This window comes from Triturus cristatus, chromosome 10 (assembly GCF_964204655.1).
Source record: "Triturus cristatus chromosome 10, aTriCri1.1, whole genome shotgun sequence".
Classification (NCBI taxonomy): Eukaryota; Metazoa; Chordata; class Amphibia; order Caudata; family Salamandridae; genus Triturus; species Triturus cristatus.
The window spans coordinates 846454398-846476321 of record NC_140593.1 but is presented as its reverse complement, the minus strand read 5'-3'; the positions used below and the strand labels follow the sequence as shown (position 1 = coordinate 846476321).

Sequence of the window (21924 nt, the reverse complement as noted above, 5' to 3'; positions counted from 1 at the left end):
CACAGGTGTAAAGGCCCCACAATACACGATGGCATGATAAAATAAAAAGCTAGGCACAAGAGCGACCACTGATGGATGCGGATTACTTTGTTTCGTCTTGGAAAAGTAAAGGAAGTTTCCCACAGCTCGCTGGGTTCATGGACCGCCTCTTCTTAAGCTTGCATTGAGATAATAAGGTTTTAGAGGGTGCACATAAAAGCAGCTCATGCACAGTGTTTCTGCCCGGTCTCGAACCGCGGACCTTTCGCGTGTTAGGCGAACGTGATGACCACTACACTACAGAAACTAACTTGCTGTGTTTTACTGTTAGAGCAAGGTTCCTCTCAAGGATTCTCTCTACTTCTATTCTGCTGTATCAGCAGCCACTCAGAAAGCGAGGAGCAAGTGTGAAAACTGCAGAGATATCAGCCAACATGCTTGCAATTAGACGTATTAAAAATTTACTTATGCAGGCATCGACAGACAAATATCTGATGCCTAAATGCCAGCAAGTACAGCTTGGGAAAGCATCACCTGGGACACACACAGACTAAGCATGAAGGCAGAAAAAGCATGGATATCCGTTTTTCTTCTGAGGTTCAAAATAATTTGTGCAACAATGCGCCGAGTGTAATGAGAAATAGTCAGGCATTGTCAGTTTTGAGTAGGATTCGTATGTTTACCTCTAAAAAAGGGCTCGTCCGGGATTTGAACCCGGGACCTCTCGCACCCTAAGCGAGAATCATACCCCTAGACCAACGAGCCGAGGCACACAAGAGACACCTTTTGCACCGGCTCCGGGGGTTATTGGCAGCGAGTTGGTGAATGATTCACCCAAAGCAAGCAACTGCACATGCTGCTCTCTTCTGCAATATGGTTGCTGTCTTTTCCATGGCCGTCATCGAACAAGAAATGAAAATACCTCCATCCTTCAGACATTTTGTTTGCTCTAGGTGTATGCTCTCGGTGAGGACAATAAAACAATTTCTGCTCTCATGCCTTGCTTTCATCAAGTAGGCCCACCCTTCAGTACAAAAGGACGTGCAAACGAATGGCGCAAACTATCGTCACTTCTCTTTTTGAGCTGTCACTGATGCCCCTGGAGCACAGTACGTCACACTGGTGAGGGATAGACAGCTTCCATTATCTCAGCTTTCCTATAAGTTGAGAGAGTAAATGCAAACAATAAGCTGCTGTTTTTGCCCGGTCTCGAACCAGGGACCTTTCGCGTGTAAAGCGAACGTGATAACCACTACACCACAGAAACTGATACTCTTGCAGCAATCTTCTTGGCATGTAGTGGGCTGGAAAGCACAGACCAAGGGCCAATGTCCATGAAGCTCAACGTTGGACCCTCCTTACCCGATCTCTTTCTTTGGAAGAAAGGAACGAGGACCACTTTTATTCCAAAAGGCGATTTTAAAACCATACCTGAAATCACGCTAGAAAAACACTTTGAATTTAATGTTCCTACACTGATGGTCCACCCCAGAAAAGCAGTTGCAAAGAAGTCCGGCACTGAAATTCCATACGCCAAAACTGGGAAACAGCGTGCAGGGAAAGGAACTTTTTCACCATACACGGCGTCTTATAGCATTGAAAAGAAGAAATGGTCCTACATAATAAGCAGCCTAAAAATAATTCCACAACATGGGCTCGTCCGGGATTTGAACCCGGGACCTCTCGCACCCGAAGCGAGAATCATACCCCTAGACCATCGAGCCTGATTCCCCTGTCAGCAATTTGAACAATTTCTGATGCGTCTTTCAGAAACAAAGCAGTGCTATTTGGCTGCTCTCTCTCTATGTGAGCCACACAAAGTCATGTTTTCTCTCAAGGTGTTGTTTTTTTCACTCTTGCAAGGAAGGGATCAGCCGATATCCTAGCTGCCAGTGAGCAGAAAAAAGGCACTGATGAGAACTGCAGGCACTTTCTGGCACTTGTACTTCTCTGCAAGTCCTGGACCCTTGCCCCATTAACTTCCACCCCAGAAGCAAGGGAGGGCCTGCCAATTCTTGCTCCTAAGAAAGAGGTGTTTGATTCTTGGATTCAAACACGCTCGATCAGGCTCGATCAGGCGAGATTTATATGAGTGGCTCGCAGGACTAAAACACTCACCTGGGAGACCCAGGGTGGCTGAATTCCCAGAATGGCCATTGTTGGGCAAGTCACCTCCTTTCCTCCTGCCTCAATCTAGAATTGGCTGCAAATCACAAGATAGAGTTCAATGTCCGTGTGTACTGCCTACTCCCAGCTACCTCTCTGTCTTCCTTATGTAAATTAAAATTCGCAAGGGGGGACCAATGACAATCTGCTCCTCCCACATAACCAGGAAGCCCTGTTGAACATGTCTGCCTGTGTTGTTGCAGGGACAGTGCCTTCTCCGCCCAAAAGGTGGCAGGAGAGCCTCACAACAAAGATGGGATCAACTGCTTAATGAGAAACCAGCACAGCAGTTAGTGCGATGGAGTGCAAATTTAACGGAAGGTGTGCCTGAGGTGTCGCTTCCAGGAACACATGGAATTGTGATTGAGGGCCCAGCCTGATCGTTGGTGGATTTCTCGTCATATGTTACAGGTCCGTGCAAAGATTGTGGTGTGTGGGGAATGCACTGCAAAAAACAGGACGATTTAAGGGTGTAAAAGAGACCTGTCAGAAGTGGGATTTGAACCCACGCCTCCATGAGGAGACCAGAAGTCTCAGTTGCACTGAAGATCAAGCTCTCTTGAGTCTGGCGCCTTAGACCACTCGGCCATCCTGACAGCCCTGGCTATGTACAGGTCTGACTCTTCTGTCTGCACTTGCCAATGTTTGCACTTACAGCGTTCGCAGCAATGTCACAGGTGTAAAGGCCCCACAATACACGATGGCATGATAAAAAAAAAGCTAGGCACAAGAGCGACCACTGATGGATGCGGATTACTTTGTTTCGTCTTGGAAAAGTAAAAGAAGTTTCCCACAGCTCGCTGGGTTCATGGACCGCCTCTTCTTAAGCTTGCATTGAGATAATAAGGTTTTAGAGGGTGCACATAAAAGCAGCTCATGCACAGTGTTTCTGCCCGGTCTCGAACCGGGGACCTTTCGCGTGTTAGGCGAACGTGATGACCACTACACTACAGAAACTAACTTGCTGTGTTTTACTGTTAGAGCAAGGTTCCTCTCAAGGATTCTCTCTACTTCTATTCTGCTGTATCAGCAGCCACTCAGAAAGCGAGGAGCAAGTGTGAAAACTGCAGAGATATCAACCAAAATGCTTGCAATTAGACGTATTAAAAATTTACTTATGCAGGCATCGACAGACAAATATCTGATGCCTAAATGCCAGCAAGTACAGCTTGGGAAAGCATCACCTGGGACACACACAGACTAAGCATGAAGGCAGAAAAAGCATGGATATCCGTTTTTCTTCTGAGGTTCAAAATAATTTGTGCAACAATGCGCCGAGTGTAATGAGAAATAGTCAGGCATTGTCAGTTTTGAGTAGGATTCGTATGTTTACCTCTAAAAAAGGGCTCGTCCGGGATTTGAACCCGGGACCTCTCGCACCCTAAGCGAGAATCATACCCCTAGACCAACGAGCCGAGGCACACAAGAGTCACCTTTTGCACCGGCTCCGGGGGTTATTGGCAGCGAGTTGGTGAATGATTCACCCAAAGCAAGCAACTGCACATGCTGCTCTCTTCTGCAATATGGTTGCTGTCTTTTCCATGGCCGTCATCGAACAAGAAATGAAAATACCTCTATCCTTCAGACATTTTGTTTGCTCTAGGTGTATGCTCTCGGTGAGGACAATAAAACAATTTCTGCTCTCATGCCTTGCTTTCATCAAGTAGGCCCACCCTTCAGTACAAAAGGACGTGCAAACAAATGGCGCAAACTATCGTCACTTCTCTTTTTGAGCTGTCACTGATGCCCCTGGAGCACAGTACGTCACGCTGGTGAGGGATAGACAGCTTCCATTATCTCAGCTTTCCTATAAGTTGAGAGAGTAAATGCAAACAATAAGCTGCTGTTTCTGCCCAGTCTCGAACCATGGACCTTTCGCGTGTAAAGCGAACGTGATAACCACTACACCACAGAAACAGATACTCTTGCAGCAATCTTCTTGGCATGTAGTGGGCTGGAAAGCACAGACCAAGGGCCAATGTCCATGAAGCTCAACGTTGGACCCTCCTTACCCGATCTCTTTCTTTGGAAGAAAAGAACGAGGACCACTTTTATTCCAAAAGGCGATTTTAAAACCATACCTGAAATCACGCTAGAAAAACACTTTGAATTTAATGTTCCTACACTGATGGTCCACCCCAGAAAAGCAGTTGCAAAGAAGTCCGGCACTGAAATTCCATACGCCAAAACTGGGAAACAGCGTGCAGGGAAAGGAACTTTTTCACCATACACGGCGTCTTATAGCATTGAAAAGAAGAAATGGTCCTACATAATAAGCAGCCTAAAAATAATTCCACAACATGGGCTCGTCCGGGATTTGAACCCGGGACCTCTCGCACCCGAAGCGAGAATCATACCCCTAGACCATCGAGCCTGATTCCCCTGTCAGCAATTTGAACAATTTCTGATGCGTCTTTCAGAAACAAAGCAGTGCTATTTGGCTGCTCTCTCTCTATGTGAGCCACACAAAGTCATGTTTTCTCTCAAGGTGTTGTTTTTTTCACTCTTGCAAGGAAGGGATCAGCCGATATCCTAGCTGCCAGTGAGCAGAAAAAAGGCACTGATGAGAACTGCAGGCACTTTCTGGCACTTGTACTTCTCTGCAAGTCCTGGACCCTTGCCCCATTAACTTCCACCCCAGAAGCAAGGGAGGGCCTGCCAATTCTTGCTCCTAAGAAAGAGGTGTTTGATTCTTGGATTCAAACACGCTCGATCAGGCTCGATCAGGCGAGATTTATATGAGTGGCTCGCAGGACTAAAACACTCACCTGGGAGACCCAGGGTGGCTGAATTCCCAGAATGGCCATTGTTGGGCAAGTCACCTCCTTTCCTCCTGCCTCAATCTAGAATTGGCTGCAAATCACAAGATAGAGTTCAATGTCCGTGTGTACTGCCTACTCCCAGCTACCTCTCTGTCTTCCTTATGTAAATTAAAATTCGCAAGGGGGGACCAATGACAATCTGCTCCTCCCACATAACCAGGAAGCCCTGTTGAACATGTCTGCCTGTGTTGTTGCAGGGACAGTGCCTTCTCCGCCCAAAAGGTGGCAGGAGAGCCTCACAACAAAGATGGGATCAACTGCTTAATGAGAAACCAGCACAGCAGTTAGTGCGATGGAGTGCAAATTTAACGGAAGGTGTGCCTGAGGTGTCGCTTCCAGGAACACATGGAATTGTGATTGAGGGCCCAGCCTGATCGTTGGTGGATTTCTCGTCATATGTTACAGGTCCGTGCAAAGATTGTGGTGTGTGGGGAATGCACTGCAAAAAACAGGACGATTTAAGGGTGTAAAAGAGACCTGTCAGAAGTGGGATTTGAACCCACGCCTCCATGAGGAGACCAGAAGTCTCAGTTGCACTGAAGATCAAGCTCTCTTGAGTCTGGCGCCTTAGACCACTCGGCCATCCTGACAGCCCTGGCTATGTACAGGTCTGACTCTTCTGTCTGCACTTGCCAATGTTTGCACTTACAGCGTTCGCAGCAATGTCACAGGTGTAAAGGCCCCACAATACACGATGGCATGATAAAAAAAAAGCTAGGCACAAGAGCGACCACTGATGGATGCGGATTACTTTGTTTCGTCTTGGAAAAGTAAAAGAAGTTTCCCACAGCTCGCTGGGTTCATGGACCGCCTCTTCTTAAGCTTGCATTGAGATAATAAGGTTTTAGAGGGTGCACATAAAAGCAGCTCATGCACAGTGTTTCTGCCCGGTCTCGAACCGGGGACCTTTCGCGTGTTAGGCGAACGTGATGACCACTACACTACAGAAACTAACTTGCTGTGTTTTACTGTTAGAGCAAGGTTCCTCTCAAGGATTCTCTCTACTTCTATTCTGCTGTATCAGCAGCCACTCAGAAAGCGAGGAGCAAGTGTGAAAACTGCAGAGATATCAACCAAAATGCTTGCAATTAGACGTATTAAAAATTTACTTATGCAGGCATCGACAGACAAATATCTGATGCCTAAATGCCAGCAAGTACAGCTTGGGAAAGCATCACCTGGGACACACACAGACTAAGCATGAAGGCAGAAAAAGCATGGATATCCGTTTTTCTTCTGAGGTTCAAAATAATTTGTGCAACAATGCGCCGAGTGTAATGAGAAATAGTCAGGCATTGTCAGTTTTGAGTAGGATTCGTATGTTTACCTCTAAAAAAGGGCTCGTCCGGGATTTGAACCCGGGACCTCTCGCACCCTAAGCGAGAATCATACCCCTAGACCAACGAGCCGAGGCACACAAGAGTCACCTTTTGCACCGGCTCCGGGGGTTATTGGCAGCGAGTTGGTGAATGATTCACCCAAAGCAAGCAACTGCACATGCTGCTCTCTTCTGCAATATGGTTGCTGTCTTTTCCATGGCCGTCATCGAACAAGAAATGAAAATACCTCTATCCTTCAGACATTTTGTTTGCTCTAGGTGTATGCTCTCGGTGAGGACAATAAAACAATTTCTGCTCTCATGCCTTGCTTTCATCAAGTAGGCCCACCCTTCAGTACAAAAGGACGTGCAAACAAATGGCGCAAACTATCGTCACTTCTCTTTTTGAGCTGTCACTGATGCCCCTGGAGCACAGTACGTCACGCTGGTGAGGGATAGACAGCTTCCATTATCTCAGCTTTCCTATAAGTTGAGAGAGTAAATGCAAACAATAAGCTGCTGTTTCTGCCCAGTCTCGAACCATGGACCTTTCGCGTGTAAAGCGAACGTGATAACCACTACACCACAGAAACAGATACTCTTGCAGCAATCTTCTTGGCATGTAGTGGGCTGGAAAGCACAGACCAAGGGCCAATGTCCATGAAGCTCAACGTTGGACCCTCCTTACCCGATCTCTTTCTTTGGAAGAAAAGAACGAGGACCACTTTTATTCCAAAAGGCGATTTTAAAACCATACCTGAAATCACGCTAGAAAAACACTTTGAATTTAATGTTCCTACACTGATGGTCCACCCCAGAAAAGCAGTTGCAAAGAAGTCCGGCACTGAAATTCTATATGCCAAAACTGGGAAACAGCGTGCAGGGAAAGGAACTTTTTCACCATACACGGCGTCTTATAGCATTGAAAAGAAGAAATGGTCCTACATAATAAGCAGCCTAAAAATAATTCCACAACATGGGCTCGTCCGGGATTTGAACCCGGGACCTCTCGCACCCGAAGCGAGAATCATACCCCTAGACCAACGAGCCTGATTCCCCTGTCAGCAATTTGAACAATTTCTGATGCGTCTTTCAGAAACAAAGCAGTGCTATTTGGCTGCTCTCTCTCTATGTGAGCCACACAAAGTCATGTTTTCTCTCAAGGTGTTGTTTTTTTCACTCTTGCAAGGAAGGGATCAGCCGATATCCTAGCTGCCAGTGAGCAGAAAAAAGGCACTGATGAGAACTGCAGGCACTTTCTGGCACTTGTACTTCTCTGCAAGTCCTGGACCCTTGCCCCATTAACTTCCACCCCAGAAGCAAGGGAGGGCCTGCCAATTCTTGCTCCTAAGAAAGAGGTGTTTGATTCTTGGATTCAAACACGCTCGATCAGGCTCGATCAGGCGAGATTTATATGAGTGGCTCGCAGGACTAAAACACTCACCTGGGAGACCCAGGGTGGCTGAATTCCCAGAATGGCCATTGTTGGGCAAGTCACCTCCTTTCCTCCTGCCTCAATCTAGAATTGGCTGCAAATCACAAGATAGAGTTCAATGTCCGTGTGTACTGCCTACTCCCAGCTACCTCTCTGTCTTCCTTATGTAAATTAAAATTCGCAAGGGGGGACCAATGACAATCTGCTCCTCCCACATAACCAGGAAGCCCTGTTGAACATGTCTGCCTGTGTTGTTGCAGGGACAGTGCCTTCTCCGCCCAAAAGGTGGCAGGAGAGCCTCACAACAAAGATGGGATCAACTGCTTAATGAGAAACCAGCACAGCAGTTAGTGTGATGGAGTGCAAATTTAACGGAAGGTGTGCCTGAGGTGTCCCTTCCAGGAATACATGGAATTGTGATTGAGGGCCCAGCCTGATCGTTGGTGGATTTCTCGTCATATGTTACAGGTCCGTGCAAAGATTGTGGTGTGTGGGGAATGCACTGCAAAAAACAGGACGATTTAAGGGTGTAAAAGAGACCTGTCAGAAGTGGGATTTGAACCCACGCCTCCATGAGGAGACCAGAAGTCTCAGTTGCACTGAAGATCAAGCTCTCTTGAGTCTGGCGCCTTAGACCACTCGGCCATCCTGACAGCCCAGACTATGTACAGGTCTGACTCTTCTGTCTGCACTTGCCAATGTTTGCACTTACAGCGTTCGCAGCAATGTCACAGGTGTAAAGGCCCCACAATACACGATGGCATGATAAAATAAAAAGCTAGGCACAAGAGCGACCACTGATGGATGCGGATTACTTTGTTTCGTCTTGGAAAAGTAAAGGAAGTTTCCCACAGCTCGCTGGGTTCATGGACCGCCTCTTCTTAAGCTTGCATTGAGATAATAAGGTTTTAGAGGGTGCACATAAAAGCAGCTCATGCACAGTGTTTCTGCCCGGTCTCGAACCGCGGACCTTTCGCGTGTTAGGCGAACGTGATGACCACTACACTACAGAAACTAACTTGCTGTGTTTTACTGTTAGAGCAAGGTTCCTCTCAAGGATTCTCTCTACTTCTATTCTGCTGTATCAGCAGCCACTCAGAAAGCGAGGAGCAAGTGTGAAAACTGCAGAGATATCAGCCAACATGCTTGCAATTAGACGTATTAAAAATTTACTTATGCAGGCATCGACAGACAAATATCTGATGCCTAAATGCCAGCAAGTACAGCTTGGGAAAGCATCACCTGGGACACACACAGACTAAGCATGAAGGCAGAAAAAGCATGGATATCCGTTTTTCTTCTGAGGTTCAAAATAATTTGTGCAACAATGCGCCGAGTGTAATGAGAAATAGTCAGGCATTGTCAGTTTTGAGTAGGATTCGTATGTTTACCTCTAAAAAAGGGCTCGTCCGGGATTTGAACCCGGGACCTCTCGCACCCTAAGCGAGAATCATACCCCTAGACCAACGAGCCGAGGCACACAAGAGACACCTTTTGCACCGGCTCCGGGGGTTATTGGCAGCGAGTTGGTGAATGATTCACCCAAAGCAAGCAACTGCACATGCTGCTCTCTTCTGCAATATGGTTGCTGTCTTTTCCATGGCCGTCATCGAACAAGAAATGAAAATACCTCCATCCTTCAGACATTTTGTTTGCTCTAGGTGTATGCTCTCGGTGAGGACAATAAAACAATTTCTGCTCTCATGCCTTGCTTTCATCAAGTAGGCCCACCCTTCAGTACAAAAGGACGTGCAAACGAATGGCGCAAACTATCGTCACTTCTCTTTTTGAGCTGTCACTGATGCCCCTGGAGCACAGTACGTCACACTGGTGAGGGATAGACAGCTTCCATTATCTCAGCTTTCCTATAAGTTGAGAGAGTAAATGCAAACAATAAGCTGCTGTTTTTGCCCGGTCTCGAACCAGGGACCTTTCGCGTGTAAAGCGAACGTGATAACCACTACACCACAGAAACAGATACTCTTGCAGCAATCTTCTTGGCATGTAGTGGGCTGGAAAGCACAGACCAAGGGCCAATGTCCATGAAGCTCAACGTTGGACCCTCCTTACCCGATCTCTTTCTTTGGAAGAAAGGAACGAGGACCACTTTTATTCCAAAAGGCGATTTTAAAACCATACCTGAAATCACGCTAGAAAAACACTTTGAATTTAATGTTCCTACACTGATGGTCCACCCCAGAAAAGCAGTTGCAAAGAAGTCCGGCACTGAAATTCCATACGCCAAAACTGGGAAACAGCGTGCAGGGAAAGGAACTTTTTCACCATACACGGCGTCTTATAGCATTGAAAAGAAGAAATGGTCCTACATAATAAGCAGCCTAAAAATAATTCCACAACATGGGCTCGTCCGGGATTTGAACCCGGGACCTCTCGCACCCGAAGCGAGAATCATACCCCTAGACCATCGAGCCTGATTCCCCTGTCAGCAATTTGAACAATTTCTGATGCGTCTTTCAGAAACAAAGCAGTGCTATTTGGCTGCTCTCTCTCTATGTGAGCCACACAAAGTCATGTTTTCTCTCAAGGTGTTGTTTTTTTCACTCTTGCAAGGAAGGGATCAGCCGATATCCTAGCTGCCAGTGAGCAGAAAAAAGGCACTGATGAGAACTGCAGGCACTTTCTGGCACTTGTACTTCTCTGCAAGTCCTGGACCCTTGCCCCATTAACTTCCACCCCAGAAGCAAGGGAGGGCCTGCCAATTCTTGCTCCTAAGAAAGAGGTGTTTGATTCTTGGATTCAAACACGCTCGATCAGGCTCGATCAGGTGAGATTTATATGAGTGGCTCGCAGGACTGAAACACTCACCTGGGAGACCCAGGGTGGCTGAATTCCCAGAATGGCCATTGTTGGGCAAGTCACCTCCTTTCCTCCTGCCTCAATCTAGAATTGGCTGCAAATCACAAGATAGAGTTCAATGTCCGTGTGTACTGCCTACTCCCAGCTACCTCTCTGTCTTCCTTATGTAAATTAAAATTCGCAAGGGGGGACCAATGACAATCTGCTCCTCCCACATAACCAGGAAGCCCTGTTGAACATGTCTGCCTGTGTTGTTGCAGGGACAGTGCCTTCTCCGCCCAAAAGGTGGCAGGAGAGCCTCACAACAAAGATGGGATCAACTGCTTAATGAGAAACCAGCACAGCAGTTAGTGTGATGGAGTGCAAATTTAACGGAAGATGTGCCTGAGGTGTCCCTTCCAGGAATACATGGAATTGTGATTGAGGGCCCAGCCTGATCGTTGGTGGATTTCTCGTCATATGTTACAGGTCCGTGCAAAGATTGTGGTGTGTGGGGAATGCACTGCAAAAAACAGGACGATTTAAGGGTGTAAAAGAGACCTGTCAGAAGTGGGATTTGAACCCACGCCTCCATGAGGAGACCAGAAGTCTCAGTTGCACTGAAGATCAAGCTCTCTTGAGTCTGGCGCCTTAGACCACTCGGCCATCCTGACAGCCCTGGCTATGTACAGGTCTGACTCTTCTGTCTGCACTTGCCAATGTTTGCACTTACAGCGTTCGCAGCAATGTCACAGGTGTAAAGGCCCCACAATACACGATGGCATGATAAAAAAAAAGCTAGGCACAAGAGCGACCACTGATGGATGCGGATTACTTTGTTTCGTCTTGGAAAAGTAAAAGAAGTTTCCCACAGCTCGCTGGGTTCATGGACCGCCTCTTCTTAAGCTTGCATTGAGATAATAAGGTTTTAGAGGGTGCACATAAAAGCAGCTCATGCACAGTGTTTCTGCCCGGTCTCGAACCGGGGACCTTTCGCGTGTTAGACGAACGTGATGACCACTACACTACAGAAACTAACTTGCTGTGTTTTACTGTTAGAGCAAGGTTCCTCTCAAGGATTCTCTCTACTTCTATTCTGCTGTATCAGCAGCCACTCAGAAAGCGAGGAGCAAGTGTGAAAACTGCAGAGATATCAGCCAACATGCTTGCAATTAGACGTATTAAAAATTTACTTATGCAGGCATCGACAGACAAATATCTGATGCCTAAATGCCAGCAAGTACAGCTTGGGAAAGCATCACCTGGGACACACACAGACTAAGCATGAAGGCAGAAAAAGCATGGATATCCGTTTTTCTTCTGAGGTTCAAAATAATTTGTGCAACAATGCGCCGAGTGTAATGAGAAATAGTCAGGCATTGTCAGTTTTGAGTAGGATTTGTATGTTTACCTCTAAAAAAAGGGCTCGTCCGGGATTTGAACCCGGGACCTCTCGCACCCTAAGCGAGAATCATACCCCTAGACCAACGAGCCGAGGCACACAAGAGACACCTTTTGCACCGGCTCCGGGGGTTATTGGCAGCGAGTTGGTGAATGATTCACCCAAAGCAAGCAACTGCACATGCTGCTCTCTTCTGCAATATGGTTGCTGTCTTTTCCATGGCCGTCATCGAACAAGAAATGAAAATACCTCCATCCTTCAGACATTTTGTTTGCTCTAGGTGTATGCTCTCGGTGAGGACAATAAAACAATTTCTGCTCTCATGCCTTGCTTTCATCAAGTAGGCCCACCCTTCAGTACAAAAGGACGTGCAAACGAATGGCGCAAACTATCGTCACTTCTCTTTTTGAGCTGTCACTGATGCCCCTGGAGCACAGTACGTCACGCTGGTGAGGGATAGACAGCTTCCATTATCTCAGCTTTCCTATAAGTTGAGAGAGTAAATGCAAACAATAAGCTGCTGTTTCTGCCCGGTCTCGAACCAGGGACCTTTCGCGTGTAAAGCGAACGTGATAACCACTACACCACAGAAACAGATACTCTTGCAGCAATCTTCTTGGCATGTAGTGGGCTGGAAAGCACAGACCAAGGGCCAATGTCCATGAAGCTCAACGTTGGACCCTCCTTACCCGATCTCTTTCTTTGGAAGAAAGGAATGAGGACCACTTTTATTCCAAAAGGCGATTTTAAAACCATACCTGAAATCACGCTAGAAAAACACTTTGAATTTAATGTTCCTACACTGATGGTCCACCCCAGAAAAGCAGTTGCAAAGAAGTCCGGCACTGAAATTCTATACGCCAAAACTGGGAAACAGCGTGCAGGGAAAGGAACTTTTTCACCATACACGGCGTCTTATAGCATTGAAAAGAAGAAATGGTCCTACATAATAAGCAGCCTAAAAATAATTCCACAACATGGGCTCGTCCGGGATTTGAACCCGGGACCTCTCGCACCCGAAGCGAGAATCATACCCCTAGACCAACGAGCCTGATTCCCCTGTCAGCAATTTGAACAATTTCTGATGCGTCTTTCAGAAACAAAGCAGTGCTATTTGGCTGCTCTCTCTCTATGTGAGCCACACAAAGTCATGTTTTCTCTCAAGGTGTTGTTTTTTTCACTCTTGCAAGGAAGGGATCAGCCGATATCCTAGCTGCCAGTGAGCAGAAAAAAGGCACTGATGAGAACTGCAGGCACTTTCTGGCACTTGTACTTCTCTGCAAGTCCTGGACCCTTGCCCCATTAACTTCCACCCCAGAAGCAAGGGAGGCCCTGCCAATTCTTGCTCCTAAGAAAGAGGTGTTTGATTCTTGGATTCAAACACGCTCGATCAGGCTCGATCAGGCGAGATTTATATGAGTGGCTCGCAGGACTAAAACACTCACCTGGGAGACCCAGGGTGGCTGAATTCCCAGAATGGCCATTGTTGGGCAAGTCACCTCCTTTCCTCCTGCCTCAATCTAGAATTGGCTGCAAATCACAAGATAGAGTTCAATGTCCGTGTGTACTGCCTACTCCCAGCTACCTCTCTGTCTTCCTTATGTAAATTAAAATTCGCAAGGGGGGACCAATGACAATCTGCTCCTCCCACATAACCAGGAAGCCCTGTTGAACATGTCTGCCTGTGTTGTTGCAGGGACAGTGCCTTCTCCGCCCAAAAGGTGGCAGGAGAGCCTCACAACAAAGATGGGATCAACTGCTTAATGAGAAACCAGCACAGCAGTTAGTGTGATGGAGTGCAAATTTAACGGAAGGTGTGCCTGAGGTGTCCCTTCCAGGAATACATGGAATTGTGATTGAGGGCCCAGCCTGATCGTTGGTGGATTTCTCGTCATATGTTACAGGTCCGTGCAAAGATTGTGGTGTGTGGGGAATGCACTGCAAAAAACAGGACGATTTAAGGGTGTAAAAGAGACCTGTCAGAAGTGGGATTTGAACCCACGCCTCCATGAGGAGACCAGAAGTCTCAGTTGCACTGAAGATCAAGCTCTCTTGAGTCTGGCGCCTTAGACCACTCGGCCATCCTGACAGCCCTGGCTATGTACAGGTCTGACTCTTCTGTCTGCACTTGCCAATGTTTGCACTTACAGCGTTCGCAGCAATGTCACAGGTGTAAAGGCCCCACAATACACGATGGCATGATAAAATAAAAAGCTAGGCACAAGAGCGACCACTGATGGATGCGGATTACTTTGTTTCGTCTTGGAAAAGTAAAGGAAGTTTCCCACAGCTCGCTGGGTTCATGGACCGCCTCTTCTTAAGCTTGCATTGAGATAATAAGGTTTTAGAGGGTGCACATAAAAGCAGCTCATGCACAGTGTTTCTGCCCGGTCTCGAACCGGGGACCTTTCGCGTGTTAGGCGAACGTGATGACCACTACACTACAGAAACTAACTTGCTGTGTTTTACTGTTAGAGCAAGGTTCCTCTCAAGGATTCTCTCTACTTCTATTCTGCTGTATCAGCAGCCACTCAGAAAGCGAGGAGCAAGTGTGAAAACTGCAGAGATGTCAGCCAACATGCTTGCAATTAGACGTATTAAAAATTTACTTATGCAGGCATCGACAGACAAATATCTGATGCCTAAATGCCAGCAAGTACAGCTTGGGAAAGCATCACCTGGGACACACACAGACTAAGCATGAAGGCAGAAAAAGCATGGATATCCGTTTTTCTTCTGAGGTTCAAAATAATTTGTGCAACAATGCGCCGAGTGTAATGAGAAATAGTCAGGCATTGTCAGTTTTGAGTAGGATTTGTATGTTTACCTCTAAAAAAGGGCTCGTCCGGGATTTGAACCTGGGACCTCTCGCACCCTAAGCGAGAATCATACCCCTAGACCAACGAGCCGAGGCACACAAGAGACACCTTTTGCACCGGCTCCGGGGGTTATTGGCAGCGAGTTGGTGAATGATTCACCCAAAGCAAGCAACTGCACATGCTGCTCTCTTCTGCAATATGGTTGCTGTCTTTTCCATGGCCGTCATCGAACAAGAAATGAAAATACCTCCATCCTTCAGACATTTTGTTTGCTCTAGGTGTATGCTCTCGGTGAGGACAATAAAACAATTTCTGCTCTCATGCCTTGCTTTCATCAAGTAGGCCCACCCTTCAGTACAAAAGGACGTGCAAACGAATGGCGCAAACTATCGTCACTTCTCTTTTTGAGCTGTCACTGATGCCCCTGGAGCACAGTACGTCATGCTGGTGAGGGATAGACAGCTTCCATTATCTCAGCTTTCCTATAAGTTGAGAGAGTAAATGCAAACAATAAGCTGCTGTTTTTGCCCGGTCTCGAACCAGGGACCTTTCGCGTGTAAAGCGAACGTGATAACCACTACACCACAGAAACAGATACTCTTGCAGCAATCTTCTTGGCATGTAGTGGGCTGGAAAGCACAGACCAAGGGCCAATGTCCATGAAGCTCAACGTTGGACCCTCCTTACCCGATCTCTTTCTTTGGAAGAAAGGAACGAGGACCACTTTTATTCCAAAAGGCGATTTTAAAACCATACCTGAAATCACGCTAGAAAAACACTTTGAATTTAATGTTCCTACACTGATGGTCCACCCCAGAAAAGCAGTTGCAAAGAAGTCCGGCACTGAAATTCCATACGCCAAAACTGGGAAACAGCGTGCAGGGAAAGGAACTTTTTCACCATACACGGCGTCTTATAGCATTGAAAAGAAGAAATGGTCCTACATAATAAGCAGCCTAAAAATAATTCCACAACATGGGCTCGTCCGGGATTTGAACCCGGGACCTCTCGCACCCGAAGCGAGAATCATACCCCTAGACCAACGAGCCTGATTCCCCTGTCAGCAATTTGAACAATTTCTGATGCGTCTTTCAGAAACAAAGCAGTGCTATTTGGCTGCTCTCTCTCTATGTGAGCCACACAAAGTCATGTTTTCTCTCAAGGTGTTGTTTTTTTCACTCTTGCAAGGAAGGGATCAGCCGATATCCTAGCTGCCAGTGAGCAGAAAAAAGGCACTGATGAGAACTGCAGGCACTTTCTGCCACTTGTACTTCTCTGCAAGTCCTGGACCCTTGCCCCATTAACTTCCACCCCAGAAGCAAGGGTGGGCCTGCCAATTCTTGCTCCTAAGAAAGAGATGTTTGATTCTAGGATTCAAACACGCTCGATCAGGCTCGATCAGGCGAGATTTATATGAGTGGCTCGCAGGACTGAAACACTCACCTGGGAGACCCAGGGTGGCTGAATTCCCAGAATGGCCATTGTTGGGCAAGTCACCTCCTTTCCTCCTGCCTCAATCTAGAATTGGCTGCAAATCACAAGATAGAGTTCAATGTCCGTGTGTACTGCCTACTCCCAGCTACCTCTCTGTCTTCCTTATGTAAATTAAAATTCGCAAGGGGGGACCAATGACAATCTGCTCCTCCCACATAACCAGGAAGCCCTGTTGAACATGTCTGCCTGTGTTGTTGCAGGGACAGTGCCTTCTCCGCCCAAAAGGTGGCAGGAGAGCCTCACAACAAAGATGGGATCAACTGCTTAATGAGAAACCAGCACAGCAGTTAGTGTGATGGAGTGCAAATTTAACGGAAGGTGTGCCTGAGGTGTCCCTTCCAGGAATACATGGAATTGTGATTGAGGGCCCAGCCTGATCGTTGGTGGATTTCTCGTCATATGTTACAGGTCCGTGCAAAGATTGTGGTGTGTGGGGAATGCACTGCAAAAAACAGGACGATTTAATGGTGTAAAAGAGACCTGTCAGAAGTGGGATTTGAACCCACGCCTCCATGAGGAGACCAGAAGTCTCAGTTGCACTGAAGATCAAGCTCTCTTGAGTCTGGCGCCTTAGACCACTCGGCCATCCTGACAGCCCTGGCTATGTACAGGTCTGACTCTTCTGTCTGCACTTGCCAATGTTTGCACTTACAGCGTTCGCAGCAATGTCACAGGTGTAAAGGCCCCACAATACACGATGGCATGATAAAATAAAAAGCTAGGCACAAGAGCGACCACTGATGGATGCGGATTACTTTGTTTCGTCTTGGAAAAGTAAAGGAAGTTTCCCACAGCTCGCTGGGTTCATGGACCGCCTCTTCTTAAGCTTGCATTGAGATAATAAGGTTTTAGAGGGTGCACATAAAAGCAGCTCATGCACAGTGTTTCTGCCCGGTCTCGATCCGGTGACCTTTCGCGTGTTAGGCGAACGTGATGACCACTACACTACAGAAACTAACTTGCTGTGTTTTACTATTAGAGCAAGGTTCCTCTCAAGGATTCTCTCTACTTCTATTCTGCTGTATCAGCAGCCACTCAGAAAGCGAGGAGCAAGTGTGAAAACTGCAGAGATATCAGCCAACATGCTTGCAATTAGACGTATTAAAAATTTACTTATGCAGGCATCGACAGACAAATATCTGATGCCTAAATGCCAGCAAGTACAGCTTGGGAAAGCATCACCTGGGACACACACAGACTAAGCATGAAGGCAGAAAAAGCATGGATATCTGTTTTTCTTCTGAGGTTCAAAATAATTTGTGCAACAATGCGCCGAGTGTAATGAGAAATAGTCAGGCATTGTCAGTTTTGAGTAGGATTCGTATGTTTACCTCTAAAAAAGGGCTCGTCCGGGATTTGAACCCGGGACCTCTCGCACCCTAAGCGAGAATCATACCCCTAGACCAACGAGCCGAGGCACACAAGAGACACCTTTTGCACCGGCTCCGGGGGTTATTGGCAGCGAGTTGGTGAATGATTCACCCAAAGCAAGCAACTGCACATGCTGCTCTCTTCTGCAATATGGTTGCTGTCTTTTCCATGGCCGTCATCGAACAAGAAATGAAAATACCTCCATCCTTCAGACATTTTGTTTGCTCTAGGTGTATGCTCTCGGTGAGGACAATAAAACAATTTCTGCTCTCATGCCTTGCTTTCATCAAGTAGGCCCACCCTTCAGTACAAAAGGACGTGCAAACGAATGGCGCAAACTATCGTCACTTCTCTTTTTGAGCTGTCACTGATGCCCCTGGAGCACAGTACGTCACGCTGGTGAGGGATAGACAGCTTCCATTATCTCAGCTTTCCTATAAGTTGAGAGAGTAAATGCAAACAATAAGCTGCTGTTTCTGCCCGGTCTCGAACCAGGGACCTTTCGCGTGTAAAGCGAACGTGATAACCACTACACCACAGAAACAGATACTCTTGCAGCAATCTTCTTGGCATGTAGTGGGCTGGAAAGCACAGACCAAGGGCCAATGTCCATGAAGCTCAACGTTGGACCCTCCTTACCCGATCTCTTTCTTTGGAAGAAAGGAACGAGGACCACTTTTATTCCAAAAGGCGATTTTAAAACCATACCTGAAATCACGCTAGAAAAACACTTTGAATTTAATGTTCCTACACTGATGGTCCACCCCAGAAAAGCAGTTGCAAAGAAGTCCGGCACTGAAATTCTATACGCCAAAACTGGGAAACAGCGTGCAGGGAAAGGAACTTTTTCACCATACACGGCGTCTTATAGCATTGAAAAGAAGAAATGGTCCTACATAATAAGCAGCCTAAAAATAATTCCACAACATGGGCTCGTCCGGGATTTGAACCCGGGACCTCTCGCACCCGAAGTGAGAATCATACCCCTAGACCAACGAGCCTGATTCCCCTGTCAGCAATTTGAACAATTTCTGATGCGTCTTTCAAAAACAAAGCAGTGCTATTTGGCTGCTCTCTCTCTATGTGAGCCACACAAAGTCATGTTTTCTCTCAAGGTGTTGTTTTTTTCACTCTTGCAAGGAAGGGATCAGCCGATATCCTAGCTGCCAGTGAGCAGAAAAAAGGCACTGATGAGAACTGCAGGCACTTTCTGGCACTTGTACTTCTCTGCAAGTCCTGGACCCTTGCCCCATTAACTTCCACCCCAGAAGCAAGGGAGGGCCTGCCAATTCTTGCTCCTAAGAAAGAGGTGTTTGATTCTTGGATTCAAACACGCTCACTCAGCACTCAATGAGGCTCGATCAGGCGAGATTTATATGAGTGGCTCGCAGGACTGAAACACTCACCTGGGAGACCCAGGGTGGCTGAATTCCCAGAATGGCCATTGTTGGGCAAGTCACCTCCTTTCCTCCTGCCTCAATCTAGAATTGGCTGCAAATCACAAGATAGAGTTCAATGTCCGTGTGTACTGCCTACTCCCAGCTACCTCTCTGTCTTCCTTATGTAAATTAAAATTCGCAAGGGGGGACCAATGACAATCTGCTCCTCCCACATAACCAGGAAGCCCTGTTGAACATGTCTGCCTGTGTTGTTGCAGGGACAGTGCCTTCTCCGCCCAAAAGGTGGCAGGAGAGCCTCACAACAAAGATGGGATCAACTGCTTAATGAGAAACCAGCACAGCAGTTAGTGTGATGGAGTGCAAATTTAACGGAAGGTGTGCCTGAGGTGTCCCTTCCAGGAATACATGGAATTGTGATTGAGGGCCCAGCCTGATCGTTGGTGGATTTCTCGTCATATGTTACAGGTCCGTGCAAAGATTGTGGTGTGTGGGGAATGCACTGCAAAAAACAGGACGATTTAAGGGTGTAAAAGAGACCTGTCAGAAGTGGGATTTGAACCCACGCCTCCATGAGGAGACCAGAAGTCTCAGTTGCACTGAAGATCAAGCTCTCTTGAGTCTGGCGCCTTAGACCACTCGGCCATCCTGACAGCCCTGGCTATGTACAGGTCTGACTCTTCTGTCTGCACTTGCCAATGTTTGCACTTACAGCGTTCGCAGCAATGTCACAGGTGTAAAGGCCCCACAATACACGATGGCATGATAAAAAAAAAGCTAGGCACAAGAGCGACCACTGATGGATGCGGATTACTTTGTTTCGTCTTGGAAAAGTAAAAGAAGTTTCCCACAGCTCGCTGGGTTCATGGACCGCCTCTTCTTAAGCTTGCATTGAGATAATAAGGTTTTAGAGGGTGCACATAAAAGCAGCTCATGCACAGAGTTTCTGCCCGGTCTCGAACCGGGGACCTTTCGCGTGTTAGGCGAACGTGATGACCACTACACCACAGAAACTAACTTGCTGTGTTTTACTGTTAGAGCAAGGTTCCTCTCAAGGATTCTCTCTACTTCTATTCTGCTGTATCAGCAGCCACTCAGAAAGCGAGGAGCAAGTGTGAAAACTGCAGAGATATCAGCCAACATGCTTGCAATTAGACGTATTAAAAATTTACTTATGCAGGCATCGACAGACAAATATCTGATGCCTAAATGCCAGCAAGTACAGCTTGGGAAAGCATCACCTGGGACACACACAGACTAAGCATGAAGGCAGAAAAAGCATGGATATCCGTTTTTCTTCTGAGGTTCAAAATAATTTGTGCAACAATGCGCCGAGTGTAATGAGAAATAGTCAGGCATTGTCAGTTTTGAGTAGGATTTGTATGTTTACCTCTAAAAAAGGGCTCGTCCGGGATTTGAACCCGGGACCTCTCGCACCCTAAGCGAGAATCATACCCCTAGACCAACGAGCCGAGGCACACAAGAGTCACCTTTTGCACCGGCTCCGGGGGTTATTGGCAGCGAGTTGGTGAATGATTCACCCAAAGCAAGCAACTGCACATGCTGCTCTCTTCTGCAATATGGTTGCTGTCTTTTCCATGGCCGTCATCGAACAAGAAATGAAAATACCTCCATCCTTCAGACATTTTGTTTGCTCTAGGTGTATGCTCTCGGTGAGGACAATAAAACAATTTCTGCTCTCATGCCTTGCTTTCATCAAGTAGGCCCACCCTTCAGTACAAAAGGACGTGCAAACGAATGGCGCAAACTATCGTCACTTCTCTTTTTGAGCTGTCACTGATGCCCCTGGAGCACAGTACGTCACGCTGGTGAGGGATAGACAGCTTCCATTATCTCAGCTTTCCTATAAGTTGAGAGAGTAAATGCAAACAATAAGCTGCTGTTTCTGCCCAGTCTCGAACCAGGGACCTTTCGCGTGTAAAGCGAACGTGATAACCACTACACCACAGAAACAGATACTCTTGCAGCAATCTTCTTGGCATGTAGTGGGCTGGAAAGCACAGACCAAGGGCCAATGTCCATGAAGCTCAACGTTGGACCCTCCTTACCCGATCTCTTTCTTTGGAAGAAAGGAACGAGGACCACTTTTATTCCAAAAGGCGATTTTAAAACCATACCTGAAATCACGCTAGAAAAACACTTTGAATTTAATGTTCCTACACTGATGGTCCACCCCAGAAAAGCAGTTGCAAAGAAGTCCGGCACTGAAATTCTATATGCCAAAACTGGGAAACAGCGTGCAGGGAAAGGAACTTTTTCACCATACACGGCGTCTTATAGCATTGAAAAGAAGAAATGGTCCTACATAATAAGCAGCCTAAAAATAATTCCACAACATGGACTCGTCCGGGATTTGAACCCGGGACCTCTCGCACCCGAAGCGAGAATCATACCCCTAGACCAACGAGCCTGATTCCCCTGTCAGCAATTTGAACAATTTCTGATGCGTCTTTCAGAAACAAAGCAGTGCTATTTGGCTGCTCTCTCTCTATGTGAGCCACACAAAGTCATGTTTTCTCTCAAGGTGTTGTTTTTTTCACTCTTGCAAGGAAGGGATCAGCCGATATCCTAGCTGCCAGTGAGCAGAAAAAAGGCACTGATGAGAACTGCAGGCACTTTCTGGCACTTGTACTTCTCTGCAAGTCCTGGACCCTTGCCCCATTAACTTCCACCCCAGAAGCAAGGGAGGGCCTGCCAATTCTTGCTCCTAAGAAAGAGGTGTTTGATTCTTGGATTCAAACACGCTCGATCAGGCTCGATCAGGCGAGATTTATATGAGTGGCTCGCAGGACTAAAACACTCACCTGGGAGACCCAGGGTGGGTGAATTCCCAGAATGGCCATTGTTGGGCAAGTCACCTCCTTTCCTCCTGCCTCAATCTAGAATTGGCTGCAAATCACAAGA

General features: G+C 47.0%; 30 non-coding genes across 30 annotated transcripts; all 30 read right to left on the bottom strand.

The window, feature by feature from the left end:
• Positions 1 to 672: 672 nt before the first annotated feature.
• Positions 673 to 744, bottom strand: TRNAP-AGG (transfer RNA proline (anticodon AGG)). Its single transcript has one exon. It is a non-coding gene; the product is annotated as a tRNA-Pro (tRNA).
• Positions 745 to 1631: 887 nt separating this feature from the next.
• Positions 1632 to 1703, bottom strand: TRNAP-CGG (transfer RNA proline (anticodon CGG)). The gene has a single exon. It is a non-coding gene; the product is annotated as a tRNA-Pro (tRNA).
• Positions 1704 to 2629: 926 nt separating this feature from the next.
• On the bottom strand, positions 2630 to 2741 carry TRNAL-CAA (transfer RNA leucine (anticodon CAA)). Its single transcript has 2 exons — positions 2704 to 2741; positions 2630 to 2675 (listed from the first exon to the last, which is right to left on the bottom strand). It is a non-coding gene; the product is annotated as a tRNA-Leu (tRNA).
• Positions 2742 to 3029: 288 nt separating this feature from the next.
• Positions 3030 to 3102, bottom strand: TRNAV-AAC (transfer RNA valine (anticodon AAC)). The gene has a single exon. It is a non-coding gene; the product is annotated as a tRNA-Val (tRNA).
• Positions 3103 to 3488: 386 nt separating this feature from the next.
• On the bottom strand, positions 3489 to 3560 carry TRNAP-AGG (transfer RNA proline (anticodon AGG)). Its single transcript has one exon. It is a non-coding gene; the product is annotated as a tRNA-Pro (tRNA).
• Positions 3561 to 4447: 887 nt separating this feature from the next.
• TRNAP-CGG (transfer RNA proline (anticodon CGG)) lies at positions 4448 to 4519 on the bottom strand. The gene has a single exon. It is a non-coding gene; the product is annotated as a tRNA-Pro (tRNA).
• A 926-nt stretch (positions 4520 to 5445) lies between these two features.
• On the bottom strand, positions 5446 to 5557 carry TRNAL-CAA (transfer RNA leucine (anticodon CAA)). Its single transcript has 2 exons — positions 5520 to 5557; positions 5446 to 5491 (listed from the first exon to the last, which is right to left on the bottom strand). It is a non-coding gene; the product is annotated as a tRNA-Leu (tRNA).
• Positions 5558 to 5845: 288 nt separating this feature from the next.
• TRNAV-AAC (transfer RNA valine (anticodon AAC)) lies at positions 5846 to 5918 on the bottom strand. The gene has a single exon. It is a non-coding gene; the product is annotated as a tRNA-Val (tRNA).
• Positions 5919 to 6304: 386 nt separating this feature from the next.
• TRNAP-AGG (transfer RNA proline (anticodon AGG)) lies at positions 6305 to 6376 on the bottom strand. The gene has a single exon. It is a non-coding gene; the product is annotated as a tRNA-Pro (tRNA).
• Positions 6377 to 7263: 887 nt separating this feature from the next.
• Positions 7264 to 7335, bottom strand: TRNAP-CGG (transfer RNA proline (anticodon CGG)). Its single transcript has one exon. It is a non-coding gene; the product is annotated as a tRNA-Pro (tRNA).
• Positions 7336 to 8261: 926 nt separating this feature from the next.
• On the bottom strand, positions 8262 to 8373 carry TRNAL-CAA (transfer RNA leucine (anticodon CAA)). The gene is made up of 2 exons: positions 8336 to 8373; positions 8262 to 8307 (listed from the first exon to the last, which is right to left on the bottom strand). It is a non-coding gene; the product is annotated as a tRNA-Leu (tRNA).
• A 748-nt stretch (positions 8374 to 9121) lies between these two features.
• TRNAP-AGG (transfer RNA proline (anticodon AGG)) lies at positions 9122 to 9193 on the bottom strand. Its single transcript has one exon. It is a non-coding gene; the product is annotated as a tRNA-Pro (tRNA).
• An 887-nt stretch (positions 9194 to 10080) lies between these two features.
• Positions 10081 to 10152, bottom strand: TRNAP-CGG (transfer RNA proline (anticodon CGG)). Its single transcript has one exon. It is a non-coding gene; the product is annotated as a tRNA-Pro (tRNA).
• Positions 10153 to 11078: 926 nt separating this feature from the next.
• TRNAL-CAA (transfer RNA leucine (anticodon CAA)) lies at positions 11079 to 11190 on the bottom strand. The gene is made up of 2 exons: positions 11153 to 11190; positions 11079 to 11124 (listed from the first exon to the last, which is right to left on the bottom strand). It is a non-coding gene; the product is annotated as a tRNA-Leu (tRNA).
• A 288-nt stretch (positions 11191 to 11478) lies between these two features.
• TRNAV-AAC (transfer RNA valine (anticodon AAC)) lies at positions 11479 to 11551 on the bottom strand. The gene has a single exon. It is a non-coding gene; the product is annotated as a tRNA-Val (tRNA).
• Positions 11552 to 11938: 387 nt separating this feature from the next.
• TRNAP-AGG (transfer RNA proline (anticodon AGG)) lies at positions 11939 to 12010 on the bottom strand. Its single transcript has one exon. It is a non-coding gene; the product is annotated as a tRNA-Pro (tRNA).
• Positions 12011 to 12439: 429 nt separating this feature from the next.
• On the bottom strand, positions 12440 to 12512 carry TRNAV-UAC (transfer RNA valine (anticodon UAC)). The gene has a single exon. It is a non-coding gene; the product is annotated as a tRNA-Val (tRNA).
• Positions 12513 to 12897: 385 nt separating this feature from the next.
• On the bottom strand, positions 12898 to 12969 carry TRNAP-CGG (transfer RNA proline (anticodon CGG)). The gene has a single exon. It is a non-coding gene; the product is annotated as a tRNA-Pro (tRNA).
• Positions 12970 to 13895: 926 nt separating this feature from the next.
• On the bottom strand, positions 13896 to 14007 carry TRNAL-CAA (transfer RNA leucine (anticodon CAA)). The gene is made up of 2 exons: positions 13970 to 14007; positions 13896 to 13941 (listed from the first exon to the last, which is right to left on the bottom strand). It is a non-coding gene; the product is annotated as a tRNA-Leu (tRNA).
• Positions 14008 to 14296: 289 nt separating this feature from the next.
• On the bottom strand, positions 14297 to 14369 carry TRNAV-AAC (transfer RNA valine (anticodon AAC)). Its single transcript has one exon. It is a non-coding gene; the product is annotated as a tRNA-Val (tRNA).
• A 1345-nt stretch (positions 14370 to 15714) lies between these two features.
• Positions 15715 to 15786, bottom strand: TRNAP-CGG (transfer RNA proline (anticodon CGG)). The gene has a single exon. It is a non-coding gene; the product is annotated as a tRNA-Pro (tRNA).
• Positions 15787 to 16712: 926 nt separating this feature from the next.
• On the bottom strand, positions 16713 to 16824 carry TRNAL-CAA (transfer RNA leucine (anticodon CAA)). The gene is made up of 2 exons: positions 16787 to 16824; positions 16713 to 16758 (listed from the first exon to the last, which is right to left on the bottom strand). It is a non-coding gene; the product is annotated as a tRNA-Leu (tRNA).
• Positions 16825 to 17572: 748 nt separating this feature from the next.
• Positions 17573 to 17644, bottom strand: TRNAP-AGG (transfer RNA proline (anticodon AGG)). The gene has a single exon. It is a non-coding gene; the product is annotated as a tRNA-Pro (tRNA).
• Positions 17645 to 18073: 429 nt separating this feature from the next.
• TRNAV-UAC (transfer RNA valine (anticodon UAC)) lies at positions 18074 to 18146 on the bottom strand. The gene has a single exon. It is a non-coding gene; the product is annotated as a tRNA-Val (tRNA).
• A 385-nt stretch (positions 18147 to 18531) lies between these two features.
• TRNAP-CGG (transfer RNA proline (anticodon CGG)) lies at positions 18532 to 18603 on the bottom strand. Its single transcript has one exon. It is a non-coding gene; the product is annotated as a tRNA-Pro (tRNA).
• A 937-nt stretch (positions 18604 to 19540) lies between these two features.
• On the bottom strand, positions 19541 to 19652 carry TRNAL-CAA (transfer RNA leucine (anticodon CAA)). The gene is made up of 2 exons: positions 19615 to 19652; positions 19541 to 19586 (listed from the first exon to the last, which is right to left on the bottom strand). It is a non-coding gene; the product is annotated as a tRNA-Leu (tRNA).
• Positions 19653 to 19940: 288 nt separating this feature from the next.
• On the bottom strand, positions 19941 to 20013 carry TRNAV-AAC (transfer RNA valine (anticodon AAC)). The gene has a single exon. It is a non-coding gene; the product is annotated as a tRNA-Val (tRNA).
• A 386-nt stretch (positions 20014 to 20399) lies between these two features.
• Positions 20400 to 20471, bottom strand: TRNAP-AGG (transfer RNA proline (anticodon AGG)). The gene has a single exon. It is a non-coding gene; the product is annotated as a tRNA-Pro (tRNA).
• Positions 20472 to 20900: 429 nt separating this feature from the next.
• TRNAV-UAC (transfer RNA valine (anticodon UAC)) lies at positions 20901 to 20973 on the bottom strand. Its single transcript has one exon. It is a non-coding gene; the product is annotated as a tRNA-Val (tRNA).
• A 385-nt stretch (positions 20974 to 21358) lies between these two features.
• Positions 21359 to 21430, bottom strand: TRNAP-CGG (transfer RNA proline (anticodon CGG)). The gene has a single exon. It is a non-coding gene; the product is annotated as a tRNA-Pro (tRNA).
• Positions 21431 to 21924: the final 494 nt, after the last annotated feature.